Source organism: Mastomys coucha, unplaced genomic scaffold, assembly GCF_008632895.1.
Source record: "Mastomys coucha isolate ucsf_1 unplaced genomic scaffold, UCSF_Mcou_1 pScaffold9, whole genome shotgun sequence".
Lineage (NCBI taxonomy): Eukaryota > Metazoa > Chordata > Mammalia > Rodentia > Muridae > Mastomys > Mastomys coucha.
The window spans coordinates 17,079,688-17,100,771 of NW_022196915.1; the positions used below are offsets into that span (position 1 = coordinate 17,079,688).

The 21,084-nt window shown below is 47.5% G+C and overlaps 1 protein-coding gene across 1 annotated transcript in view; it reads right to left on the reverse strand.

Annotated features, from left to right (window-relative positions):
- Prkcd (protein kinase C delta) overlaps nucleotides 1-21,084 on the reverse strand; it is a 60,842-nt gene that overhangs the window by 6,198 nt on the left and 33,560 nt on the right. The window lies entirely within an intron of this gene.

The following is a 21,084-nucleotide window of genomic DNA, read 5'->3' on the forward strand; positions in this document are numbered from 1 at the left end:
TATGTAGAACAAAAACAGTAAAGCATTAAACTAGGGGTTTGAGGGTGCCCGGTCACCACCTGGTGGCCATCTATGGTACTACAGTGCTAAGCACACCCCCCCCCCCCCCCATAGAGGAAGGAGAGACTAGGGAAGGTGCTGTTTTCCGAGCTCTGGAAAGCAACTACTCACCAGAGGTGGAGGTGACAGTGAGATTACTGAACTTTGTGTGCATGATTGGTCTGTTACTATGTATTGTAATGCTAAATTCTGTACCCAAAGGTCTACAGGCTTTTGTTGTGCAAACTTTCTTCCTTAATTTAAAACTATTGTTTAAATTAAAATGGCTACAGACAATTACTGGAGGGATTAAAGGTAGGTGGGTTTTTGAGTTACCTGATTGGGAGTTGTAGAGAGAGGAGACCCGAGGGAGATGGACCATGGCACATGGCCAGGAGAAACAGCAAGTATTAGAGTTAGGGTTAGGGTTAGTCTCATTCATTTATAACCTACAGGGGATACGCTTACATTGGTTTAACTACAGTCCAGTGTGGAAAGTGAAGGACTGCAGCTTGGGTTTCTGTGGCTACCATTCTTGCCCTGTGGCCTCCTTAAAGGAGACACTATGTAGTCAGCCTTATGTAGAAGTCCTTGTCCTGTGAGACCATGGGAGCTGCCTGCAGCTTAGTGCCCTTGTGTGTCAGCGAAACTACTGTTCTCCCTAGAGGTTACAGGCCCATGAAAAGACACTTCCAAGAGAAAATGGAACAAGTGCCCCCAGCCTTAGGACCTGGGAGGATCTGCTGCACCCACCTGCTGGTTGTCTGTGGGCCCAGGGATGTGCAAGGTTGAGGGATGAGAACTAGAGGTGCGAGTGCCTGAGCTGGTGCTGTGCTCTGAGAATTTCACAGGTGCCTGGGCCAGCCGTCAGGTGCCGTTAGGGCAGAATTGTACATAGATGGCTTCAAGGAGTTTGTATGAGGTTCTGGGTTCAGACCCTAACATGGCAAGGGGTAGGAGTGGGGGGATACTTGAATTCCAAAGCAGAGATGGGGAAGGTGACTTCCCTCACCTTCAGGCTGCCCAGCCTCTCCAAAGCCTGCACTCTCTCAAGGAGACAGGAATGACTGGGGAGTGAATGGGCTAGAGGTGCTCCTGAGGCCACAGTCACTTAAACTCAGTCTACTCTGAAACCTGGCATCTAAGCAGCCAGGAACTCTGAGGAGTCAGTGAAACTACTGTGGTTTTGTTTTGTTTTGTTTCTTTGTTTTTTACTGAGGATTCTAGAGTGTGCTGGAATCCCAGACACCTAGGCCTTGAGATCCTGAGGAACCCTTCACTTACCCCTCAGCCCCTGGGAGGGGGAGAAGTCTGCACTGAGCATCTGAGGCATCCTTGTAGCTCCTGGGCCTGATCAGGGCCAAGGCTCGAGGCTGCACGAAGGTCTGACTTTCCCTGGACCAGTGAGAACCTCCTGCAGCTGGCTAAAGGGACCAAAGGCTCCTGTCATTCATACCACCACATAGCTAGGCAACAGGACATGGCAACAGCAGGAGGAAAGTGTCCTGCTCATTTCTCAGTCTCCAGCTGCATAGGTGGCAGGGCCCGGGAGCCTCACAAAGCTTCCAGATCACAGCTGTGAAGGAACAAATCTCTCCAGTCCCGCCTCCATTGTCCTGCATGGAGGAGGAGTCATCATCTCCCCAGGCCTCTGTGCCTCATCTGTTAAATGGGAATAAAGACAGCTTCCTTGGGCTGTCAGGAGGATGAACTGTGATTACATAATACCATTAGTACACTGTCCAATAAGGGCTCAAAAATGTTGTTTTTCAGAGCAGTTCATTCAGAGCGAGCGGGTAGCCTTTAGCACCAGGTTTCCTGTGACTACAGACATGGGGCTGCCTACAGTATGTGAGTTAGGGCCAGAACTCAGGAAGCTGCCCAGCATACTTGGCTGTTAGACTTCATGACTGTCATTAACACAGCCCTGTCAAGTTTACGGAGATCTAATGTCTAATGACATGCTATACAGTTCACCCTTTCAAAATACAAGTCAATGGTTTTTCAGTATACTAACCAAGCTGCATAACATATTATCATTCCTGAATAGGGAACATGTGCCTTTTTATCTACCACTCCCATGGTTGCCATCCACACTTCTGGCTGTAAAGCTGGGGTGACATCCATCATCACTCCTCCCAAGCACCCCTTCCTTGCCTGGGTGTGTGCTAGGAATCTGGGCATCTGCCCTCTGTGTCCCCCCTTTGAGAGTGGGAAAAGGGAAGAGAAAAGTCCTAGCAGGTCTCTGGGTGAGATTTCAGAACTCAAGCCCCTCGGGCAGGGATCTGGGATTTATTGGCATGTGGATTTGAAGTATTAGCTACAGAAAATAGGTAATAAGTATAAAATACAGATGGGAGTGTTAGCGACAAGGCTTTTCAGGCCCACGTGGTGGCTTAGTAGAAGCCCCCAAGCCAGGATTCTTGCCTCTCTGAATGGTGCAGGAATAGGGACTCACCCACATGTGCCTGGGTGCTAATGGAGGCCCTGCAGCACGGACACTCAAGTTCTTCATTGGAGCTAGCTTGGGAACAGACATAGGCTAAGTTGTCACTTAGTCATGTTGTCAAGTAGTCATAGTGGGCATAAGCCCTTTGGTCCAATCGTCAAGGCAGGAAAAGTTTGTCCCAGGAGCTGTCCTTCAAGACCCTGAGCCTGACACAGGAAGGGATCCTGTTCCCAGCCCTCTGAACTGGGACTAGCCAAGTCCAGAAGTAAAGCTATAGGAATGCCTGTCTTAGTCTCCAGCCGTATAATAAAACACAACAGAGGGTTTGGAGAGATGGCTCAGTTAAGGGCACTGGCTGCTCTTAAAGAGAATCTGGGCTCAATTCCCAGTACCCTCATGTAACTCCAGCTCCAGGAGATCTGATGCCTTCACACAGACGTGCATATACCAGTGCACATAAAATAAATAAATAAATACAATTTAAAAAATTACAGTGGGGCCGGGCGGTGATGGTGCACGCCTTTAATCCCAGCACTTGGGAGGCAGAGGCAGGCGGATTTCTGAGGTCAAGGCCAGCCTGGTCTACAGAGTGAGTTCCAGGACAGCCAGGGCTATACAGAGAAACCCTATCTCGAAAATCCAAAAAAAAAAAAAAGAAAAAAATTACAGTGGAGAGCGGTGACCACATCTGTGAGAGCCAACGAAGAAGGGAGGAACAAGAAAATTCAAATTTGCTTTTTTTGCCTGAGTGAGGAGATGCTGGGGAGCGTGTGGGGGACCCCAAAAGCCAGCTTTTGTTCAGCAAGAATGATGGCTCCTCCACAGCCACATTGCCCACACACATCAGCTAACTTAACTCTCCTCCCCTGTGTACGCTAGCTCCTCCCATAGGCGACCTGCAGCTAGTGCAGGGCTGCACAGAGCCGGCTTCAAGGGCAGCAGGGAGTGGCTGGGCTCTGGTGGGGGTCTAATGACCATCCCTCTGGCCTCCCTCCCCAGCTCCTACAGGCAGGCATCTGATGGTCTCCCAAAAGCAGGCGTTGCTGATCTGATGAAAATGGCGGCGGGCGGCACTTGGGAGGCAGAGGCAGGCGTATTTCTGAGTTCTAGGCCAGCCTAGTCTACAGAATGAGTTCCAGAACAGCCAGGACTAAATGGAGAAACCCTGTCTTGAAAAAACAAACAAAGCCGGGCAGTGGTGGCGCACACCTTTAATCCCAGCACTTGAGAGGCAAAGGCAGGCAGATTTCTGAGTTCAAGGCCAGCCTGGTCTACAGAGTGAGTTCCAGGACAGCCAGGGATACACAGAGAAACCCTGTCTCGAAAACAAAACAAAAGAAAACGAAAAAACAAACAAAAAGAAAAAAGAAAAGAAAATGGCAGCTGTCACTCAGAGGACCAAGTCTGACAACACCCAGGGAGAATCACTTCCTATTTTCTCATATATGAAAATTACATTTAAATTGGGATGCATATATGTATGTAGGGGTATGTTTATATGTTTATAGGTCAATAGGCTAGAAAAGGGATCGTATGAGTGGAAGAGCTCTTTTTTTTTTTTTTTTTTTTTTTTTTTTTTTTTTTTTTTTTTTTTTTGTTTTTTTTTTTTGTTTTTCAAGACAGGGTTTCTCTGTGCAGCCCTGGCTGTCATGGAACTCACTCTGTAGACCAGGCTGGCCTCAAACTCAGAAATCTGCCTGCTTCTGCCTCCCAAGTGCTGGGATTAAAGATATGAACCACCACTGCCGGGCTTAGTGGAAGAGCTCTTAAGGGAGGGCGGGAAACAGAAGAGAATGAGATCGGTATAATGGAGAAGCAGAAGTGAAAACTAACTAGGGGAAGGGACAGGAGTGAGGAAGGGTCACAGAGTAGAGGGATGAAAGAACAACCGCACGGTCAAAAAGAAGTCATGGTGAAACCCTTTTTAATTTTATTTTTTGTATTTTAACCTAAAAAACTATTATAAAAAACATAACTAAAAATCCCAATGAGGGTCAAGTATGAGCAAAGCATAGCGATACATATATGAATATGAAAATGTTATAATAAAACCCAGTATTTTATATGTCTGAAAAAAAATTAATGAAAAAACAAATGGTCCGGCATGGCGGCACACACTTTTAATCCCAGTACAAGGAAGACAAAGGCAGAAAGAGCTCTGAGCTCAAGGCCAGCCTGGTCTCGTAGACCATTAAATACCAAGCCAGCCTTGTCTACAGGGCCAGCCTAGACTACAGAGTGAGTTCCAGTAGCCAAGGCTACACACAGAGAAACCCTGTCTCTGGAAAAAAAACAAAAAGGAAGTTTCTGCTGAGCTTCCTCACCCCACCCCCCGCCCCCATCAAGCTCTCTCCACCTACCTCTTGGATCCCATTTTTCTTGTGGTTAGACTTGACCATTGTCTTTAACCCTAAGTCTGGCCTGCACAGGAAGCAGAAAAGAAAGTGGGAGATACTACTGAGGAACTGAGAGTTTGGGGCTGGGGCACAACAGAAGCTCCAAGAGCCAGCAGGGTCACCCAGGGGCTTGCCTGCAAGCTAGGATTTATTCCAGGTGCCTTGGGGTAGGGGAGTTGTAATTGTGTATTCTGTCTAGACTCCACCCCTGCAGTTACCTGGCAACAACCAGGTAGGTCTGGCCTACTATAAAAGGGGCTGTTTGCTCTCTCTCTCTCTCTCTCTCTCTCTCTCTCTCTCTCTCTCTCTCTCTCTCTCTCTCTCTCTCTCTCTCTCTCTCTCTCTCTCTCTCTCTCTCTCGTACTCTCTTACTCTCTCTTATTCCTGTTTCTCTCCCTTGCCTCTTGCCCCCTTGTTCCCCCGCCTCTTCCCATTCCCTTCCCCCCTCTCTCCACGCGGTCATGGCCAGCCTCTACTTCTCTACTCTCTCCTCTCTATTTCTCTCTGCCTCTACTATTCTCTTAACTCCCCTCCCCATTCCCCAAATAAACTCTATACTATACCATCATGTAGCTGGTCCCTCAGGGGGAAGCGATGCCTCAGCATGGACCCACTGAGGTATCCCCTCCCCCCACATCTCACCATACCCCCATAGAACATATCTTAATATATCTTTTATCTTTTTATAATCACAACAATTTGAGTTTGCTATATCAGCTTCTAGAAGTTTCCCTGGTGATAAATTATTTCTCTGCCAGTGAAATGAACCAATTCAACCCAGATTTAGAGGCAGGTTTATTCAGGAAGTCGCCATGGAGAGGGAGACAGAAGGGAAGGAAGAGAGAGAAAAAGCATGTGCAGAGAGAAGGAGGGAGAGACCAAGATGTCTGGATTATGTAGGAAAGAACCACTGGGGAAGAGGATGCCCAGCCCCTGAGCTGGAAAGGTTAGGAAGGAGGGCAATATGCCAGGTTGGGACTGAAGGATGCTGGGAGAACCTGGAGGCCAGGTCCACTTTGGTATGTTAAATATGTACCTCAGCTGGTTGTCCTGGATCTGAATCTCAACATCTGGGTGTGGTGGGGGAGTGGGGAGGATGACAAGAGACAGCTAGGGACTGAGGAGATTGCTCAGTGGGTACAGCGCTTGCTCAGTGAGCATGTGAGCCTGAGCTCAGATCCCCAGAACCCACATAAAGCAGGTGTCTGTCATAACCTGTGCTTCTGTGGAGAAATGGCAGGTGGAGGCAGGAGAATCACTATGAGTATCTGATACCATAGGTCGTCCGTCCTCTAACTTCCACGAGCATGCCTACACATACATTTAACAACAGCAAAATCTATCTGGGAGTGGTGGCACATGCCTTTTAATCCTTGGAAGATAGAGAAAGGCAGATCTTTGTGAGTTTGAGACCGGTCTGGTCTACATAGTGAGACACTATAAAAAGGAAGCAAGAGAGTTTGCACTGTTGGAGAGAGATGTAGACCTAGAGACTGTGCCCCCAAAACAAGGACTTCTTTGAAGGAAATAAGGAAATGGTTGATTCTGAGTATTCAAATTACTTTTTGTTTCATTTTGCTTCTTTGGTGTTTGGAGATAATCTCACTACATAGCCTCTAACTTATAATCCTCTTGCCTCAGCCACCTGGATGTTCCAGTTATTTTGAATGCCGTGGAAGAAGGAACCTTCCCATAGAACAAACAGAAATCATCAGGCAGTGTACTGTCTGCAGGAGTACTGTAAGTAAAGGGATCAGGTAAGCAGGCTGGTGGTTGGTGGAGAAGTCTTCCATAAATCTCAGGTGCAATCTCTTAGTATTCTTAGCTGTAGGTTGGCTGCGGCCAGAGGCCTGCTAGGGTTAGGGATACATTCTTAGCAGTCTGCCTATTGGCCACAGAATGCTCGGTCAGATGCAGAAGATGAGCCAAGTGTCTGATGAAGAGCCTGAGACTGGTTAGGAGCTTAGGATAACTGCTTTGTTTTCATTTTAATTTGGGGTGTGTCTAGAGGGGGATGTTTTGTTGTTTTTGTTTTTCCATTTTGTTTTGCTTAATGAGTCAAGGTTTCTCTTTGTAGATCTGACTCTCCTAAAACTTGTTCTGTAGATAAGGCTGGCCTCAAACTCCTGCCTCTGCCTCTGCCTCCTCTGCCTCCTCTGCCTCTGCCTCCCAAATGCTGGCATTAAATACATGGCACCATATCCAGCTGGTAACTTTATTCTTAACCTACAGCTTTTCATTGTGGCTCTCTTGTCTGCAGTGAGATGGCTGTGGTTGTGCTCCTGGACTTACATCCACATTGGCCTCCTGGGTGTCCAGAGTCATCTTTGTCTTGGAAAGCTCTATACTGTTTTATACGCCTTCCCCTTCCCGAGCACAGACCCAAAACCACTGACAAACAGTGAAGCTGGGTGACAGTGACATTGTTTCTCATCTCTTGGAGAACACTGGCTTTGGTTGCCTAATACTGGATGTGTTAAGAACTGTAGTTTCAGGCCAGGCAGTGGTAGCGCACGCCTTTAATCCCAGCATTTGGGAGGCAGAGGCAGGCGGATTTCTGAGTTCGAGGCCAGTCTGGTCTACAGAGTAAGTACCAGGACAGCCAGGGCTATACAGAGAAACCCTGTCTCAAAAAACAAACAAATAAAAAAACAACAACAACAAAAAAAAGAACTGTAGTTTCATACATTTTTATGGGTTTGTTCCAGGAAGGAGGGTAAATATGATCTCTTTAATCCCAATCTTGACTGAAAACAGAATTCACATCATTTTTTCCCTGAATAAATAAACTGTGTTAAATTTATATGATGGAACACAATATAACCATGGGAAGGGATATTCTTTCTTTCTTTTTTTTTTTTAAGATTTATTTATGAGGAATGCCAGAGCCAGAAAGTAGGAGAAGGTGGGTTGGTGAGCAGGGGGAGGCAGGAGGGAACAGGGTTTTTTTTTTTTTTTCGGAGGGGAAACTGGGAAAGGAGATATCATTTGAAATGTAAATAAAGAAAATATCTAATAAAAATTATTTATTTATTTTATGTATATGAGTACACACTCATTCATGTATCTGTACACTGTAGCTGTACAGAAAGTTGTGAGCCTTCATCTAGGTGTTGGGAATTGACTTTTAGGACCTCTGCTTGCTCCGGTAGACCCCGCTCGCTCTGGTAGATCCTGCTCGTTCAGTCCCTGCTTGCTCCAGCCCAAAGATTTATTTATTGTTATAAATAAGTACACTGTAGCTGTCTTAGATGCACCAGAAGAGGATGTCAGATCTCATTACAGGTGGTTGTGAGCCACCATGTAGTTGCTGGGATTTGAACTCAGGACCTTCAGAAGTGCAGTCGGTGCTCTTACCAGCTGAGCCATCTCACCAGCCTGGGAAGGGATTATTCTTAACCAGCCACCAAAAAATAAAATAAAAAAGGAAGAAAGGAAGAAAGAGAGAAAGAAAAAATGGGAAGGAAAGAAAGGGAAGGAAAGAGATAATGAAAAAGAAAAAGAAAGAGATATGAAAAAGAAAGAAAAAGAAGAATGGTGTGTTGTCTAAGATGTGCCAGACAGACATATCTGTAGAAACAGAAGATAAACCAGTGGCTGCCTTGATCTGGGAGTACCGAGGCTTAGAGGGTAACAGCGGAAAGACACAGGGTTACATTTTGGTGATAGAAATGTTCTGTAACTGTGGGGTGCACAGACAACTGACTAGCTAAGAGCCACTGGGTTGGCTTGAAATTTTATTTATTTTGTATGAATAAACTCTTTGCCTACACATAGGTTTGTGCATGTGTGCAAAGGTCAGAAAAGGGCTTTGGGTTCACTGGGATTAGAGTTACAGATAGTGAGCCACTATGTGATTGCTGGGAATGGAACTTACATTCTCTGCAAGAACAAGTGCTCTTAACCATTGAGCCAACTCTTCAGCCCCATTTTTTCAAGTCTCTTTTATCTTATGTACATGAGTATTTTGTCTGTCTATATGAATGTACAGCAACATGTGATGCCTGGTGGCCACAGAGGAAAGAGGGCCAACCCATCTCTCCAGTCCCAAAATACTCTTGTCTCTGAGACATGGTCTCTCTGTGAGACACTGGTCGGTCTGGCTGTCCTAAACAGGCTATGTAGACCAGGCACGGTGGAACTTCCACAGCTCTACCTGCCTCTGCCTGGCACGTGCTGGCATCAAAGGCATGCACCAGGACACCCAGCTCTGAACAGGGCACCTTAAATGAGTGGATTATATGCTATGTTCTCAATAAAACTAATGAGAAAAGGGAAAAGCTCATGAGTAAGTGGGCTTGGCAAAGACAATGTCAAAAACATGTCTGGAGGACAACACCTTCATCAGAGCATGTCTCTACTCCATAGGCTAGGAGCAGAAGAATGCATGTAGACATTATGTATATGAGGCTTGGAAATATATTAAATAGCCAGTTGTGGTGGCACACACCAGTAGGATTTGCTGAAGGAAGCAGAGGCAGAAGGATCATGAGCAGGAGGCTAGCCTGAGCTACACATAATTTAAAAAAAAGAAAAGAAAATATATTAAATAAAAATAAATAATGTGTGGTGGGATGATATTGCTCAGATGGTAAACACATTTGCCCCAAGCCTAAAGATCTGAGTTTGATTCCCCAAAACCCACAGAGTAGAAGAAGAGAACTAACTCCTGCAAGTTGTCCTCTGACCTCTATATTCACACTGTGGCATAGGTGGCCGCACACACCTATGCACACGTGCACCACACACACACACACACACACACACACATACACGCTAATAAACAAACAATAATGTGAAATGATTCTCTAGGCTGTGCTGTTGGGTTCTTTCCTCCCAAGTAGAAAATCCCATTTTTGGCTGGGCAGTGGTGGTGGCACATGCCTTTAATCCCAGCACTTGGGAGGCAGAGGCAGGTGGATTTCTGAGCTCGAGGCCAGCCTGGTCTACAGAGTGAGGTCTAGGACAGCCAGGGCTATACAGAGAAACCCTGTCTCGAAAAAAAAAGGGGGGGGGCCTGGTGAGATGGCTCCTCGGGTAAGAGCACCGACTGCTCTTCTGAAGGTCCTGAGTTCAAATCCCAGCAACCACATGGTAGCTCACAACCACCCTTAATGAGATCTGACACCCTTTTCTGGTGTGTCTGAAGACAGCTACAGTGTAATTATTTATAATATAATAAATAAATCTTTGTGCTGCACGCACTTGTCTACCCCAGTAGGTCTACAGTATCAGGTTTAAAACCTGATCATGGACAAGAGGCATTATGACTCCAAAGGGAGTTTGTCTTCTGGAGATTTCAGTCAGTTGTGGACATTTCCTAACTCAAATGTGTTCCAGATTGATCTCTGCTAAGTCTGTGGAGAGATCTGTGTGCTTTCTTTATTCAGGCATAAAGGTGCCCTAAGAAATATTTCGTTATAGCTAACACTGAGATTAAATATTATTTCCTGGCCTTCACAGTGTTTCAATAATTCTATAGATTTCCTAGTTGGAATTAGCTGGGAATTTTTACTAAGAAGCTGTCTTACCAGACAGGGTGTCTCAAGAGTTAAAGACAACAGTTAAGCACTTATTACAGAGCAGTCTCACACCGAAAGAAAAACTATTTTACTGCTAGTGAGAAGCTAGAAGTTGTAGGGCTCCCATCACTAATTATTTATGTTACAGCCAAGGAATGATAGAATACGACTTTCAGCTACTTGCCTCATACAGACCCTGAGAGTTTATCTCAGGGCTGCCAGGACAACCTAGCCCAAGAAGAAAGACACCACTGCTCCTCCACCTTGCACCTGGCTGTTTGATTTTACTGACCTTGATGTAGCCATCTCCTGCCTGTGTGACTTCTGTAGTTTGCCCTGTTTTCTGTATACTATATAAGCCTGATTTCTATTTTGTACAAATTACATTCAGTTTCAGCACTCCCTTGTGTCTGTTTCTGTTTGTCATTTCTTCGCCAACGCCTTGTTTTTCTGACTAAGACCCTGTTCCCCACACGGGTTGAGAGAGGCCTAGACTGGCCGCTCCGTGACATCTTTGGGCTGGAGCAAGCATGGACCGAGCAAGCGGGATCTACCTGAGCCAGCAGGGCCAACCAGAGCAAGCAGGTTGACTGGAGCAAGCAGAGGTCCTAAAACGTCAATTCTCAACAATCAGGTGAAGGCTCACAACTATCTGTACAGCTACGGTGTGTACTCATAAATAAATCTTTTAAAAAATCCCATTTTGAAGTGAAACTTGAAAGGCTTAGGAAACTATGGAAACTCAGAAGGCTCAGGAAACACAGAACATTAAGAAGACGCTGGAAGCTCAGAAACTAACAAGACTTACAAGACCGTTCCCAAAAGTCACGTAGCTTCTCCCCTTGGTGCCACCCAGTGCTCTGGTAGGTAACTTCCGGGTAGGTAACTTCCAGGATACAGCTTTGGTGAGTCATCTTCCATACTAGGGTGAGATTCAGTGACTCTGAGGACTTTGAGTCACCAAGCTGCCGCAAGTAACCCCAATAAACTTGTGAGCTCACCAGGTAGACTTGGGTAGACTTGGGTGGAATCTTTTCTTTGGTCTCTCAGGATCCTCTGAGGTGAGTAGGTCTTTGTTCACGCGTCCCCTGGCAAAGTCAAGCACCTCAGGCTAGGAGAAGCCTCGGGCTTATAGAACAGAGACACGCCCACAGACTAAAAGCAGGTGCTGGCCTCTCCGTGAAAGAAGAAACAGTGTCTAGGGCTGGGGAGGGTTGCAAAGGAGATTATAAGGGCTGAAATGACATCTTGGGTGTTTTACTTCATGATCTGCGACAATCATTCTCTCCAAGTTTTTTGGTATCTGAAAGTCTGCTTAACGATTTTGTCAAAAAGAGCCACCATCTCCCCTAATGTTGGGCCCCTTCCCTTGTGTAGAAGGCCAACACAGGGCTCACTCTTTCCCGACCTACTCAAAAAGATCACAGACACACAATACACTCTGCTGCAGTCTTTTGTTTTGAAGTCTGCTGATTGCTTTCCTGGGGAAAATCTTCATTTTCCCTTTAACCCCTGAGGCGCTGATCTCCTCCAGCTCTGCACAGGCCTTTGAATTGGTAGAGCTCAGGCAGCTGGGGCTGGAGCTTGCTTACCTTCTGTCTCCAGATGAGTCATCAGGCGGCTACTGCTGGAGCTGAGCCCCCATGTGAGTGTGGTCACCACCTCCGACCAAAACTGCCAGGCTCACAATTCCCACCACACAATGCCATCTCTTACCACCCCAGGCACTGGTTAGACCACTCTGTTCATTTAAACCAGCTCCCCTCCAGCCAAGACTGGTGCCATCAGTGCCAGCACCCCCACTCAACGCTGTGGGGAGAGGGGACAGCCACCAGGACCGATGACCTTCAGGGACCACACATTCACAGTCTCCCCCTCAACATGCATAGCCCCCAGGCCTGTCTGCTGCTGCAGCTCCTCTGCCCCTGGCTGCTTTCCTGACCTGAGCCTCTCCTACTCGTTCTTTTTAATGTTTCAAAACTTGGAGATGGCACACCCACAAAGAGAGACACAGAGAACAAACGTGCCTTGTAAGGAACCGTCATAAAAGGACCTGGCTAGCCAGCTGGCAGGTCAAGAGTTAGGCCGTTCTTTTAAAAGCACTGTTAAATCTCCACCTCTTTTGAACATGGACAAGCATAAAGTCTAAAATAGGCATCCTTAAACACACTACTGGGTTTTGCGGTGAATTATTTTTTTCTTCTTAAAAAGACTCATTTAGGGGCTAGTGAGATGGCTCAGCAGGTAAGAGCACCGACTGCTCTTCCGAAGGTCCTGTGTTCAGATCCCAGCAACCACATGGTGGCTCACAACCACCCATAGTGAGATCTGATGCCCTCTTCTGGTGTGTCTGAAGACAGCTACAGTGTACTCATTTATAATAATAATAAATAAATCTTTAAAAAAATAAAAAGACTCATTTATTTACTTTATGTATATGAATGTTCTATGTGCATAAACACCTGTGTGCCCTAAGAGGGCATCAGATCCCTTTATAGGGGTTGTGAGCCACTACGAGGTTGACAGAAATTGAACTCAGGACTCTGGAAGAGCCGTCAGTGCTCTTAACCACTGAGCCATTTCTCCAGTCCCCCCTGGGGTGAAGCTCTACGTCTTTCCTTGCACGTTCCACTCTCCTAGACTAGAACCCAGGGCTTTGCTGTTGCTCAACTGATCTCCCATGTAGCCGTAGACTAAACTCCAGATCTTTTTTTTAAAAAAGATTTATTTTATTTATTTTTATGTGTATGAGTACATTGTAGCTGTACAGATAGCCGTGAGCTATCATGTGTGTGGCTGCTGGAAATTGAATTCAGGACCTCTGCCGGCCCCGCTCGCTCTGGCCACGCTCACTCCAGCCGTGCTCACTCGGGCGTAATATACTGTAGCTGTCTTCAGACACACCAGAAGAGGGTGTCAGATCTCATTATGGGTGGTTGTGAGCCAACATGTGGTTGCTGGGATCTGAACTCAGGACCTTCAGAACAACAGTCAGTGCTCTTACCTGCTGAGCCATCTCACCAGCCCCTAGACTCCAGATCTTAATACGTGAAACGTTACTAACGGAGACATGGAGGCTCCCTCAGATTTTCAGGCCTCTCCTTCACCTCTAGAGCTGGAATCCCCAAGTCTGCTGCAAGCATCAAGAATCTGCTTTAGTTCAGGCTTCACAGAGGGTCTCACAAACCACAAGGAGTGACATGCTCCTGCAGTCCCTACTCAGGAGGCTGAGGCAGTAAGGATCCTAGGTTTGAAGTCATCCTGGGCTACAGAATGATATCCTTCTAGAGAAAGGAGCTGGGGCTACAAGAGGAGGAGGAGAAAGAGGAAGAAGAGGAAGAGGGGCTTCACCATACACTTCCGTTTCCTTCCCATCCCCTTCATCCTTTTAAATATGTTTTGGGGGAGATTAGTCTTTTGTGGACATGATTTCACTATGTAGTACAGGCTGGCCAGGACTCAGTGCTGGGATTACAGGTATGAACCGTCCCTTTAACAGAGGTTGGGGATGCTAGTGGGATTGAAGCAGGGGGCTTCCTTGGCCTTTGGATCTCAAATTTGAATGGCCCAGTATGGTTCAGGGAATGCAGCCCACTTCTTGATCCAGGGCTGAGGACATTCCAGTCATTTCTAATTGTTTCCTTACAAAATTTCACCACAACCATCATTGCCTGTGAGTTGCCTCCAGGCCACCACCAGGCTGTCTCTAAATGGAGTCACTGGGGAGCACCAGGGACCAAATTGCTTTCAGTAGGAAAGGAGGCCAATTTTTACTCCCACTGTGACCAGCAGGGACTCGAGGCTTTGCATCCCACCAGAACTTGGTGTTATCAGACGTATCTCACTGTGGGACTTGCTCATTTTGGAGGGTATCGGGAGTTAGCTGTATCCTTTTCCAGGGGACCTTCCTTGGTTGCTGTGCCTACTCAACCCCTGCATGCCCACGAATATCATGCATTGTAACACTCTGCGTACACACCTGCCTTCCCAGCAGCCCTCCGGGCCTGCTTCTTACCTGCCCATTCCCCTGCATCTTGCACAGACCTCAGACATGGTCAGTGCTTACTCATTGCTCAGGAAGGGAATCAGTAAGCCTGGGCTTCCCTCCAGAGTCATGACCCCTACCTCACCAGAGAAGCCTGTAGCACAAGACCTGCCTCTAGAAACTGCTCAAGAAACATTAGAGCAACCTGTGCCTCCAGGCCTCGGAGGCTCCTAACCAGGCACCTGGAGGCCTCCAGGCTGCCCCTGGTGCTGCTCTTGGAACCGGAGCAGGCAAGGGCCACACTACAGGTATCATTGGCTCTCTCACTGCTGTCACTTGCAGTGGAGTTTGGTGACAGTGACAATTACTACCCTTCATATCACTTTCTTTTAAATTGTGCCAAGAACTGGGACATTTGGCATTCAAATTCTCTTTCTCATAATTTAAAGCCACATGGGGGATCCATTTGCTGTTTCTATCAGCCTCAGGCACTTATTTTCCTACTGTTGAGCTGGCTGGTGGCCCCAAGTCGACAGGTAGGGAGGGAGCACATGAAGAACTCCCAGCCCAGGGCTCGTTACCCTATTCATGTGCCTTGAAAGTGCCCCTTTCCCATTTGGCAGTATCCCTGGGTACTACTAAGCCCAGCCCTATCTTACACTTATGCATATTTAGCTGGAAACACTCTTGAAGACACCTAAAATGCTCACGGATTGAGCATAACTGCCAGTAACTGCAGCTCGAGAGGATCCAATACTATACTTCTGACCTCCATGGGCACCTACACACACACACACACACACACACACACACACAGGAGCAAATACATTTTAAAAAAGAAACAGGGCCTGCAAGCTGGCTCAACAAATAAAGGTACTTGCTACAAAGTACCTGTCGAGCATTTGTGGAACACGGACTGGGTCTGAAGCAGCATAGGGATTTTTCTGTAATGTCTAGCAATACCCACATACAGTGGGCACTACTGTGTACATGCTAAAGACGAGGACATTGAGGATCCAAGAGGCCCACTCTGTAGACACTTAGCCTTTGCACTCTGGGTCTTAGTGTCACTGTGCCACATGGTAGGAGCGTTTGGTATAGGAGGTCTGTTCACTTCATGGTGGCTGAAAACAGAAGAGCAGGAAGGGGTGATGTCCATGTTCAGTGACCTTACTTCCTTTTACAAAGACTACCTCTTAACTCCACAGTCTGGAACCAAGCCTTGAGCACTGGAACTGAGCATGATGGTGCATATATGTGTTATCCCAGTATTTGGGAGGATGGGTCAAGAAGGTTATAAGTTTGAGGTCAGTCTAGGCAAGATTGTTTCAAAGAAGGAGGAGACAGAAGAGGAAAAGAAGGAGAAAGAAGAGGAGGAGAAGGAAGAGGAAGAGAAGGAGGAGGAAGAGGAGGAGGAAGAAGAGAAGGAAGAGGAAGAGGAGAAGGAGGAGAAGGAAGAGAAGGAGGAAGAGGAGAAGGAAGAGAAGGAGGAAGAGGAGGAGGAGAGGGAGGAGAAGGTAGAGGAGGAGGAGGAAGAAGAGGAGGAGGAAGAGGAGGAGGACAAGGAGAAGGAAGAAGAGGAGGAAGAGAAGAAGGAGGATGAAGAGGAGGAGAAGGAAAAAGAAGAGAAGGAGAAGGAAGAGGAGGAAGAAGAGGAGGAAGAGGAGGAGAAAGAGGAGGAAGAGGAGAAGGAAGAGGAGGAAGAGGAAGAGGAGGAAGAGGAGAATAAGGAGAAGGAAGAGGGGGAGAAAGAGAAGGAGGAGAAAGAGGAGAAGGAGAAAAAGGAGAAGGAAGAGGAGGAAGGAGAGGAGGAGGAGGGGAGGAGAAGTTGGAGAGATACCTCAGAGGTTAAGAGTGCTTGGTACTCTTGTAGAGGACCTGAGTTCATTTCCCAGCACCCACATCAGACAGCTCACAACTGCCAGTAACTGCAGCTCAAGAGGATCCAATACTATACTTCTGTTTTGAGACAAGGTTTCCCTGTGTAGCCCTAGCTATCCTGGAACTCACTTTGTAGACCAGGCTGGCCTCGAACTCAGAAATCCACCTGCCTCTGCCTCCCAAGTCCTGGGATTAAAGGCGTGTGCCACTACCGCCCAGCTATATACTTCTGACCTCCATGGGCACCTACACACACACACACACACACACACACACAGAAGTGAATACATTTTAAAAAAGAAATAGGGCCTGCAAGCTGGCTCAACAAATAAAGGTACTTGCTACAAAGACGAATGGTTCAGGTTCTATCCCTAGAATCCACATGGTGGAAAGAGAGAGAAACAACCCCCTTAAGTTGTACTGTGGTGTCCACAGGGCATGCTATGACACATTTGCATGCATGTGTGCACACACATGTGCACACACAAAAAAAATAAACATAATTTTAAAAATAAACAAACAAAACTCCACAGGAGCCTTTGAAAATTAGTTAAGACCCAAACAATAGCACCAAGGAACCTGCTAGGCCCTAGAAGCTAGGACCTTACACTCAGAATGGAGCAGGCAGGTGTAGACCCAGCTTCTGCTCTAAGCCTGTGTTCTACAATTTGCCCATCAGCAATGCTAATTCCTGGACATGCCAAGTGCAGGTTGAGTATGGGTCCATTATCACAGGGCCTTTACTGCTGAGCTATGGATATACCTGAGCCAGTGTTTAATAATGGCCTTTACATTTTTGAAACATAAAAACCTTGTTTCCAAACAGGACACTCAAGGATGATTAAGCTAACAGAACTTATTTTGTGAACTGTGTCATGTTTGACGCGCTATTGAGACAGAGTGTGTTTGATTGGCTTATTTCTGAACCCATGATTTTCAAGTCCAAAAAGTGGCTTCGAGAAGCCTTGCTGTGTTGTTGACAGCAGATGTCTAATATGCTGGGGCCTCCTGCAACCACCGAGCCTGTTCCCAACCCTTGGTGGGGACAGTGAACCTCTACCACACCAGCTGGAGGGCATTACCTACTGAGGGCCCTGGACCCGAATCGCCCCCCCTCACAGTTCATGCCCCAGGCAGGACCGGAGGTAATCTCTGCTGCCACCTGCCTCCTTCCAGTGCAATAAGGGCAGAGAGCAGGGTGAGAGAGAACAGGGCTGGGTGACCAGGCAAAGGAAGCTCTCTATTGCCACATCCTGGGCTCTCACTCACCCAAACCCATCTAGGCACGTTTCCTGACCTCTGGCTGTGATCTAAGCTCACTGTGTCTGTGAACCTGTAGAAGGCAGACAGGAAGGAGCCAGGCTTCTGATCTAGAGGAGGAGGTGCTATGGTGGGTACATAGCTGACTGTCTCTTCTGAAGATTCCCCCATGTCTCTGGGACTGCCTCCTCATGCAAACCTGGCCCACTTCTATCCCTTTTCCCTCTGGCTCCAGTTACGAAATGGTGACTCCACAAAGATACCCACCAAGGACCGATAATCTCGGAGGGCTTTCCAGGGCCAGTCCAAACTGTGCCCCTGATAGCTATCTTCCATAGTTCCTGTTCCTTCTTCTCTCGGAGCCTCTGTGGACCAGGGAAGGTCATCCTCTCACTGTCCTCCTGACTAGTATTGAGCAAGCCTGTGAGCAATTGTGCTCATTGCCAAAGAAAGCACTATGAAGACTCAGAGACTCCAAGGAGCCTCCCAGAGCTATGGGGCAAATCCTCCACTCTTCAGACCCTCTGCTGACTCATTGGTGAAGTGTGGAGCTCGACAACCAGCAACAGCCATTTCCTTAGGGGCTGTTGTGAAGATTAATTACAGGCCACAATGCAGGGAAGCAGCGAGAACAATGCTTGACATAGTGTCATTGTCCTGAGCTTGTGAGCCACACACAGTGAGCGCCTGGCATACTTATTCCTCTCTGCCGCATGACGGCCCTGAGTGATACCCCTCAAGCTCTCGGCCCACAGCAGGTACTCGCTCCTGCCAAGGAACATAAGAACTCAGGCACACAGCCCTCACACCAACGCCACCCACAGCCCATGTGTCCACTATCTCCAGTGAGATCAGTAAGATGGACTCCCAACCGGCCTTTCGGAAGAAAGTACTTTTCCCACAGGCCTTGGCCTTTTGTGTAGCGCTTCATGTGGGCTGGGAAGCAAATGTCAGGGCTTCCTGAGTATGTATTTAACACAGGCAGAGGGAGAAAACTGTGGGTCTTCTAAGGCCTACTTAAAAAGCCCGATTTAGGAACAGATATTAAGGTTCAAAAATTGAAATCACAGAGGGTATAGCTGAGGAGGGCAGAAGTAGATCAGCTGATGAGAATCAGAGAATGCCTTTGACCTCAGGAGCCTGATGCCATCTGAGTCATGGTGACTCGGGCCAGGCTCCCCACTTTGGAAGCCTTCCTCTGTCCTTGGTCCCTTTCTTCATTTTCAGATCTTGTGTGTGCTGTCCTCCCTCCTAAGGGGATAAAAGGGCCCTGGCTGTGCGATGAGGATTCAGGAAAGCAAACGTGGCTGCTTAGCCTCTGGCCTCCCACAAGCAGTCATCCAAGGTCATCTGCTACACAGTCGGGGGTCAGGAGGGGTGCAGAGGCCCTGTCCAGCTTTGATGGTTCCAAAGTGGAAGCAGGTGCCCTAGAGAGCTGAACATTAAGTCCCACAAAAGGGAGGCCAAGGGAAGCCATGGGAAGTCCTGGATCCCTCCCCATCCTGGCAAATCTGAATGCAGTCTCATTCCCTCAGTTAGAACCTACTGAAAATGTGGACCTCCGACTTACATCAGTTGTACATACGTTAATGAGGACCTGTTAGGAACTATGGCCACCACCTTAGGATGGACACAATCTTCTGAGACAAAACAGATGTTTATGTAAGCAAAGGGTTGTTTGGTTAGTTGGTTGGTTTTTTTGGAGACAGGGTTTCTCTGTGTAGCCCTGGCTATTCTGGAACTCACTCTGTAGACCAGGCTGGCCTCGAACTCAGAAATCCGCCTGCCTCTGCCTCCCAAGTGCTGGGATTAAAGACAGGCGTGCGCCACCACTGCCGGGCCAAGAAGAGGTATTATTTGACTATGTATCTTTGGATCTCCAGAGACTGTTTAAAGTGAGGAAGTGTTCAGCACTGCCCCTGGCATGAAGACTGACGGCAGGCAATCTCTGCAGTGCCTGCTAGATGGTGTCCACCAGGGGGCGATGCAGCCCAGCCAGGCAGTGGGCAATGTTGCCCTGCCAAATGGCCATCTCACAGACCCCTCAGTTTTTCTGTCTGTTGTCTTAGAGGAGGAGCAGTGCTCCAGGGGCTTAGAAGCCAAGCCTCCTCTACACAATGGGCTGGTCTGGCAATGCTGACAGGTGACTTGATTTCCAAGGTGTGGCTTTTCTGGGCAGCTTTTCCTAGCTTCACTGGGCAATATGCAGATTCTCACCTCACCTAACTTGCTCTCGATCCTGATGCATATAAACATCAGGAGAGCTTTCAAAATATGATGTCTAGGTCTCCTCCAAGATGACACTGTAATTAGACCTGGCTAACCTGGGAATTGGGTTCCGGGACTCAGCCAGGACTGCAACTCCTGCTAAGAACTTGGTTATGAAAGACACTCACTCATGCATCTTTTCTGTAGCTCTGCCCTGTATCCCCAGATGCCAGCACCCTCAGAAGCAGGCCCATCTGGGCTTTGAGAAGTAGCTCAGTGGTTAAGAGTATGTACTGTTCTCCCAGAGGACCTGAGGTTGGCTCCCATCACCCAAAGCAGCTTTGTGCACTGTATTTGAGATGCTGATTTCTGTGCCCAGGGTTGTAGTCAAGACATTGGCATTGTCATGATTATTGGAGCATCTCCTGCCTCAATGATGTGTAAAGATTGTTTTCTAATAAAGTGCTGATGAGCCAGTAGCTGGACAGGAGAAGAGAATAGGGCAGGACTTCCAATTCCAGTCAGTGAGTCCCAAGTAGAGAGACAGAGGGATGGAAACAGACAGAGACAGAGAGGGAGAAAGAGACCAGGGGACCGGGAGAATTCACTACAAGGTCCCCATGAGAGAGCAGCCATGAGGACACACATGGACCTGAGCTAGCCAGGGCAAGACTCAGATGGCAAGTAATTGGCACGTGATTGGGAAGTAATCCAGGCCAGCACAGCAGGGCTAGGATAGCTCAGAACCTGCCCAACTTAGTGCTCTCAGCTTACTAAGAAATATAAGGTCTCTGTGTCATTTACTTGGGAACAAGGAGTCACATAGAAAAAACTCCCAGAAACTCCCAGAATTAACATTTACAGCTAACAATTGTCTGTAATTCCAGTGGTCTGATTCCTCTGGCCTGAGGGCACCTGCTCTTATTATGCACATGTACACACATGCTCGCACGCACGCGCACGCGCGCGCACACACACACACACACACACACACACTTAAGAATAAAAATGCACGGGTGGTGGTTGTGCACGCCTTTAATCCCAGCACTTGGGAGGCAGAGGCAGGTGGATTTCTAAGTTCGAGGCCAGCCTGGTCTACAGAGTGAGTTCCAGGACAGCCACGATTACACAGAGAAACTCTGTCTCGAAAAACCAAAAAAAAAAAGAATAAAAATGCATTGTAAAGCAGGCACGTAGAAGGAAGAGGGTGGAATCCCACGGAGCCACTAGTTCCCTACTGATCTTTTTGCAGAACTCTTGGTCCCACACCTGTCAGAAGAATCCTTAGGCAGCTCCTCAAATGCCCAGGCTTCTGCTCACTTCCTGTCTCCTTCAGTTCACAAG